Source organism: Phyllostomus hastatus, unplaced genomic scaffold, assembly GCF_019186645.2.
Source record: "Phyllostomus hastatus isolate PE091 unplaced genomic scaffold, TTU_PhHast_1.1 phas_contig_159, whole genome shotgun sequence".
NCBI lineage: Eukaryota > Metazoa > Chordata > Mammalia > Chiroptera > Phyllostomidae > Phyllostomus > Phyllostomus hastatus.
In genome coordinates this window covers 40383720-40391414 of record NW_025333640.1, presented here as the reverse complement: position 1 = coordinate 40391414, position 7695 = coordinate 40383720, and the positions used below count along the sequence as shown (strand labels likewise).

The following is a 7695-nucleotide window of genomic DNA, read 5'->3' as shown; positions in this document are numbered from 1 at the left end:
GTGCATAAAATATTTAAATTCTACAAATGAGCTTCTCTCTTGCATTTCACTCCGCACGCCATAAATATTTAGGGGTTCATTCGCATTCCTGTTTTCTAGCGTGGGCTCATTTCCCTGCTCTGCACACAGATGAGCGGCGTCCGAGTCTGTGGGACCCGGCGGCGTTGGCCTTCGTGGTCGCTAATCCCCACGCGGCGCTGGCCTTCGTCAAGGCCACTTGTCCTCCTTTCGCCCTTCGCAAATGCCTGTCCTCTCCTTTGTTCCATTTCTCTTTGCAAATTTCTCTTCGGATTCTTTTCTTTCCTGGGCAGGGGCAAGAGTGACAGGAACTAGCATTATCTGTTTAACAACCGCACAATGCGCGAATCAAGAAATTACTGTTTTGTTGTTTGTCTTGTCCCTCAGAGCCCACGGATGAGTGAAATCACCCACGTGCCGCACCTCTGACCCGCTGCTCGGGGCACCGCGCTCTGCTCATTTTTCCTGGATCTTTTTTCTCTGTGTTCTTCCGACTGGGTAATTTTTACGGCTGACTTCGAGTCAACTCGCCTTTCCTCCAGCACCCCTGCTACAGACGAGGGACCGGGAAGCTTTATCAGTTTCCAAAAGAAACAGTCCATCACAAGATTTCTGGAAGCCTGAACCACAGTTGAAGCCTGAGGGTGTGAGAACATCTACGTACCAGGTGTGTCCGGAAGAAGTCCCGCCATTGTTACTATAACGACAACAGTTCTCGCAAGATCGATGTGACCTGGTAGCCAAGGAGAGTGGGGCTTCCAAGGGGGTCGCGACTAAAAACTGAAAACAAAGAAAGGCAATTCGATCCGGGTCGTCCGGCCCAAGAATCCCACCATCTCGGCGGTTCCCCAGGCCCCGCAGCAGGGTGACGGGCTGAGTCCCTTCCGCGGCCCTCCCACCGCGGACAGCAGCGAGACTCCCGTCCCGCGGCGAGGATGTTTCAGACTCGGGACCCCCGGCTGTGGGGCCCCGGGGGCGCTGGCCTCCTCTCCCCTCGGCTGCCCGGTAAAACCATGACGACCGCCAACACAGCAACGGCCGTCCAGCATGAATGAGCCAACATTATACCTGTTTTCCGTCGGATCGGCAGAAAACAGATCTGTGAGGTGTGCTGCAGAACTCTCGTCATTCGTTGATCAGCTCATGCGCGCCCTGAGAGGGAGAAGGCTGGAAACCGCTGCTGTGGAGGAGGGGCTACAACTGGGGGCTTTCTACAAGTCCAATCAGACTCCCAGGACCCGCGGTCCAACGGGGGGCTGGCCCCACAGCGAGCACACGCCCTCGTGAAGTTTAATTTCCGTGCCACGTGGGTCTCTCTCCATCGTGATAACCGGAGATTCCAACTCAGGCTGCCTTACGTCCAGAACTGGATTTGTGGGTTCGCACTTGAGAAGCCCCTCAGGAGGGCCACTGGCTCCAGCCACAGTTGAACTGGGGTGCCGTGGGGAGGTGAGGCAGTGGCAAGAAGCCCCACACAGTGGGGGGGGAGCACAGTTCTGTCTCTGATTGGCCAGGCAGACTCGGGTCACACACTCCTCCGTGAGCCGATGCCAAGAGCAGGACGGGCAGGTCCCTGTGGCAGCCGGGTCCTGGGCCCCTGACAGTCGCAGGGACACCGACATCACCTGCAGCGAAGGGCGGGGAGGTGGGGCCTGTCTCCATGGAGCGCAGCGAGCCCTGGGCAGCCAGTCCCTCACCTCCACCAGGGACCCCGCGGACGCCCCTCCCCACTCCCACAGACTCGCAGGGGCTGCACTGGCGGATCAAACGAGATGAAAAATCGTGCACCGAGGCTCGTGATCAGGCGAGAGCGCGGGAGAGCGCGGGAGAGCGCAGGGGCTGCGGCAGAGGCCGCCTGGCCGGCTCTCAGGGGCCTCTCAGCGGCCGGAGCTCCTGGACTTCTGGAAGGACGGCAAAACGGAGGGGCGTCCTGACTCCCAGGCCGGGTCTCCCGCGGAGCGGCCCAGAGGGAGGACGCGGGCACCCCGCCTTCCCAGCGCCACCCCCCGCCCACCAACCCGGGACGCGCCCACTTCCTGGAGCCGCCCGGCGCGGCAGGGGGGCAGGGCCGAAGGTCCGGCACCCAGGCCCAGGTGCGGCTCGGTGACGGCTCCGCTGCGGGCGCAGGTCCCTCCCCCATCCCCCCTCCCCCCCTCGCGTAGGCGAGGAGGCGCAGGGCGGATCCAGGTCCGGGAGAAGAGCCAGCCCAGGACCAGACCACCCGGCGCGCGCTGCAGCCCCTACGGGGACGGGCTGGGAGGGACCCGCAGCTCCGAAAACGCGCTGGTGGAGCTGGGACCCCGGCGCCCCCGCCCCCGCCCCGCCCCGCCCCTGCCCAACAAGGTGACTCAGACGGCGACATGCCGCCTCCTGGGTGACTCAGGTTTGCAGTTCTGCGGGCTGCTGGCTGGCGCGCCTCTGCTGACCTGGCGACTGCGCAGCCGGTCGGAGGACTGACACTGTGACCGTGTTCCCTGAGGAGCGCGGCCAGTACGCCCGGGCGTCCGGACGCGGAGCAACCCATCAGCTTAGCCAGCCCCGGTCTCCCCCGGCGGCACCACGCTGCCCCTCCGCGGCGACGGGTCGGCAGGTGACACCCTTGCCCTCTGGCGCCTCAGCGGCGTGCTGGCAGCCGGCGGCGGGGATTAGTGGGATGTTACCTAACCCGGCAACCGGCGGCCGCGGGCGGGAGAGCCGGAGCCGGCGCCCAGGGGCGCGGGCGCTGCCTTCTCCGTCTGCGTCTCCGTCTCCGTGCGCCCGCGTGCCCCAGCGGCGTCCGCTCCTCCAGCCCGGGTCCCAGGTACGTGCAGCTGCTGCCCCTCGGGTCGACCCACGGCCCGCTCCTGCTCGCAGGGGCGTTAGAACCAGACGGCAACTTTGGGGTCCCTGAGTCTGGGAATTTCGGGGTCGCGCGGCGCCTCCTCTCCTTCTGGTGGGGGAAACAGAGCGAGGCGCGCACACTGGGCGGCGCACGAAGAAACGCACGGGGGCGGGGGGCGGTTTTACAGCTTCTCTTTCACCAAGCGGTCGTGTGGAGGAGACGACCCCTCCCGGTTGCTCCAGGCTTCCAGCACGACCCCCAGTCACCCTGCCGCAGACCTGTGAGCCCGACCGAACACGGGACTACACGCCTGCGCACCGCATCTGAGATTAACGGGCGCTGCCGCCCTGCCCAGCCCCGGTTCCCACCAAACCTCTGCCCGACGCAGTCCATTTTATGACATTATTTAAAAGTGTGCAGTTCATGGAGCTAAATGCAACTGGAAATAGCCGGCCTAAGTCGTGCCTATAGATGCTCTAGATTGAAAGAAAACGCAGGTGTCTTCCATTTGACTCATCCACTTGGGGGGGGGGACGGACCACAGTACCTCCTCTGAGGGCCTTGCCTAGATCATCTTCCAGATGTTCTTCTGATGTCTAGAGACCCCTCGGCCTCAGACTCGCTTGAAGCTGAAACTCCCCCACATTCTTCATGAACTGCGGGTGCGGAGACACGTGCCGTCGGGCAGAGTCTGAGGAAATCGCTCCCACGCGGGGAGACAGCAAACCTCAGTGTGAGAGGAAAAGCGGACACTGAGACCCCGGAGACACGGACCCCGAGCCTGGTTCCTCCACCTTAGCGAGCGCGGCATCAGCCACCCAGCGATGCCGTCTATCGCAGGCGGCCGCCCGGCCGGTGCGGGCAAGAAACTCCCGACCACCCCACCTGCAGCCCAAGGCCGTGCTTCCCTCTCCCTTCCACCACAGCGCCCTGCTCGTTACATCCTCGGCGAGGAGGCTTCAAACATCCCCTGGGAGGCGGCCCTGGAGCCCCCGTGCGGGGCCCAGAAGGAGGCCGGCCCTCATGGAGCGGAGCCTCAGCCCCTGTCTCCCCTGACGCGCCCCTGCCGTCTCAGACCTTTCCGCGGTCCTGGTCCTTCCGTGCGGTCTGAACGGCCAGAGAGAGCGCTCCCTCCGCTGGGTAAGTTCACGTCAGCGTTGCAGTGGTCGCGGGAGTCCGTGGTCTTTAGCATGAGAGGTTGTCAGGTTACTGAAATAGTTCGAACACAAAACTTCTCTTTCTGGAGGGATTTGTTATGGTTTAGGTGGGTTGAGTTATATAGCACATCTATCTTTCACACATTTTTGGGAGAAAAGCATTGCTTCTGAAGATTCTGGCAAATATTAGAGCCACTTGGGGTGTAACTGAAAGGTTTGTTGGGAAAAAATATATTAGGAGGAATAACCAGGCATCTGAGGTTCTTTTTGCATATTCTGCTGAAGAAGTCGTTATGAGCGAGAGTCGAAGTCTTCAGTGGCTGGTCATTGCAGAGGTTTAAAGCTGTGCAGAAACGACAAATTCTTCTTTTGCTTCAGGAAACCTCACCACATGATGCCCAGGGAGCCAGGCCGAGTCTCAGCCGCTCCGTGCCGACGGGGCCAGCCTCCAGGCTCTCGTGAGCGTGTGCGTGCGCCGCGGTGCGAACGACACGCCGAGAAAACTGTTCGAATAGTCTGTGACCTGTACGTGCTCCAAAAACGGGGAGACGGAATTAGTGACAAAACCACTGATCCCCAGGAGACAGAGGCCTTGGCTTTCCGGCTGCTCAGAGGTTTGGACAGCAGGGAAGGAGAGGGGCCAGCTTCTGCGCTGTGGCTGCTGGCGATCGGCATTCACCCTGGACTGCATGGCCCCCCCCCAGCTGTGCGGAGTGGGGGGCACCCCCGCCGGCCCCTGCCATGGGCTGGTGTTGTAACGATCATGGTCTGCACAGCGCTTAACGCCATCTTAAGAGTGCAGTTCCGCTGAGAGCACGGGAGGATTGGCCTTAGAAAAGCTACCGGTGTGTTTGCTTGTGCTGTCGATAGAAGCTACCCCCTTAGCCTCTGGGATGTTGCAATGCGTGATCTGCCCCTGGATGACGCTCTGAGTCTTTTCCGCCAATTTCGTGTACGTTGCATAGCCAGAAAGAAGGCAGGCTCTGCTGCCACTCCTGCGGATGATACAATGTATCACCAGAGCTGCTACAGTCGCAGGGGCTGCGACTCCTGGGTGGTTCCCTGCGGCCAAGCAAGCGCTTAAAACCCAGTGGGAGGTCCTGCATCAGGACCTTTTAGCGTCCGAATGATGGGCGCCCCTTTTACGTACACTTTGTTTTCAGTCTTTTTCTTTGAATACAATGTGTGAGGACAACAGGAAGCGAGATTTGGACGCCAGGTCCGTCGCTGCGGGAGCCTGGGGCAGTGGCTGGCTGGGGACCTCAGGCCCCCGCCTGGACAATGAGGAGCTCCGAGACCCCCCCCTACTCCCCCCCTGCCCCCCGCTGTAGAAACTGCCTGGCGAACAGGACAGGCAGACAAGAAAAAAATAAAGAACAGTGCACAACTAAACTCGTCAATAAATGCTGCCGTCTCGATTTTCACTAGTCGATGTGGAAGTTACAGGGTTGACAGCCCACACCCCCAGCGGGGCTGACAGCCCACACCCCCAGCGGGGCTGGCCCCCTGGCGCCGGGCACGGGCCGACGCCCTTCACACGCTAACTTCCGCTCCGGCGACCTTCACAGATAGAAGCCCCGGGAGGTCACCCACCTGCCAAAGGCCAGTTCCCGGCGGGCGGTAAAGCCGGGAGGCAGCCTGAGTCCGGCTTCAGTGCCCTGGGCTCTGAACCCCGCACAGTCACGTGCGGCCTCACGACGGGGATGCCGTCGGAGTAACACGTGTCACTCGGTGACTCTGTCGTCGCGCAAACATCCCCGAGTGCACGAGCACGGACCAGAGGGTCCGGCCCACCGCCCACCGGCCGTGGGGTGCAGCCGCAGCCCGCTGCCCACCTGGGCTGCAGCCCCCACGGCACGGCGCCGCCCTGGACGCGGGGGGCGGCTGTGACGTGACGGTGTCGGCTTGTGCGTGTGAACACAGAGCAGCACAGGGAGTCACAGTGCGAGCGCCGTCTCAGGGACACACCCGGGAACCTGCCCGGGGCACACGGCAGGGGTGGGGCCCGCGGGGCCGGAAGGCAGCTGCTCGGGTGGGTCGGGGAGGCCGGGGGGAGCGGGCGTGGCGGCCAGGACGCGGGGGCGTGTGCTCGCACACTCACGGACCTCAAGGACCTCACGGACACTGGGCGCCTGCCCAGGCTGCGCTGAGTTTATGCTCAACGAGTTTTTTCTCGCATAGCAAGTCCGCTTCAGCTTGCTGTGCCTTCTTGACTTTGTAAACCTTTAAACTGTTCTGAACTTCCTGAATCTTGTGTGATAACTTAGCTCAATACATGAACACACTATACAACACCACAGAAATATTTCTTCTTTATAGCCTTATTCTATGACTGTTTATATTTATTTATTTATGTTTTAACTTTCTAAATGCTTTTTAAGAGCAGGCTGCCACCACACACACACGGGGCTCACCCAGGGTCGGGGCCATCGACACCAGGGTCGTCCCCGCCCCCTCCCCCGGGAAGGTGGGCCGGGGCCACGTCACACACAGAGCTGCCGTCCCCCGGGAAGCAGGACCACAAGCCCTGCTTCTTCTGGACCCCCCCCCCGGAAGGGCCTGCCCGGGCTCCTCCCGAGGAGGGGTCCCTCTTTTCAGGAAGGTGCCCGCGGCGGCGGTGGGCTCGGCCTGCTTCTTCCTGCACCCAGGTTTGCCGGGAAGACCCTTCTCACTGCAGACGTGGCCCTGTGTGCGGAGCAGAACACGGGCGCCGGGCACTTGGGGTGCGACTTTGAAAAACTCCGAACTGTAACGGCCCCTCGACAGACGGTCTGTTTCCCTGCAGAGCTGAGGCCCGGCTCCGGCGCCAGAAATGGCGCAGGCGGAGGGCCCGCAGCTCGGTTCAGCGGCGACTGCCCCGCCCGCAGAGCCGGAGCCCCGGAGACGCCCTGTCTCCGCACACACCACCCTGACCCGTCCGCGGTCTAAGGCGGCCGGGCAGACGGGGGCTGGGAGTCTGTGGGCGCGAGAGCGGAGCTGCAGCTCCCTGGGGGGGCCACCTGGAGGGGGGGACCGTCACTGTGGGCCCCGCGGGATGTAAGGAGGCACTGATGGCGCCCACGGCCCGGGGAAAGTTGGCCGACACGAACCGCCACAGACGACACGAGGGGAGTTAGCACCTCACACACACTCTCACACACACACACTCACACACACACGAGGACAGGCTGGGATGTATCAGTGCATCCGGCTTTTCCATGAGGATCCGGAAGGCCAAGTGCGTGGCGGGCAGCCCCGGGCGCCCGCTCCTGTCTTTCGGCGTCGGTCTGCTCCCCACGGGAGCCACGCAGCTCCCAGGGCACGTCCATGGGGGCGTCCTGTCCAAACCACGGGAACGGTTGTGGGCAAACCACTCCCTGCCGGCACTCTGGATGTGCTCGACCGTGTTTGCGATGTCCCGTGGGGCGAAGAGACCCCTGGACACCCAGCATGCGCGAGCGGGCAGACAGCTCACGCCACGCGTCGTAAAGAGAGACTAACGTCCTGACCCAGACGCAGCCGGCGGTCACCGTCTGCCTCCGCGGTTCTGAGACTGCCCACCCTGGAGGCGGGGACCACGGAGGGTGTGGGGGAGACGGGGGCCCCGAGGCGCCTTCCCGAGGCGCCTTCCCGAGTCTGCGCAGAGAGAACAGACGCCTGGAGGAGAGCGCACGGCACACGGAAAGTACCGGGGGGAGGGGCCCGAGAGGTCCGGAGGGA

At 62.7% G+C, this 7695-nt stretch overlaps 1 long non-coding RNA gene across 1 annotated transcript; it reads left to right on the top strand.

Moving 5' to 3' along the window:
- Positions 1-2399: 2399 nt before the first annotated feature.
- On the top strand, positions 2400-5368 carry LOC123813755. The gene is made up of 3 exons (XR_006784809.1): positions 2400-2818; positions 3440-3979; positions 4375-5368. It is a non-coding gene; the product is annotated as an uncharacterized LOC123813755 (long non-coding RNA).
- The last annotated feature ends 2327 nt before the right edge of the window (positions 5369-7695 follow it).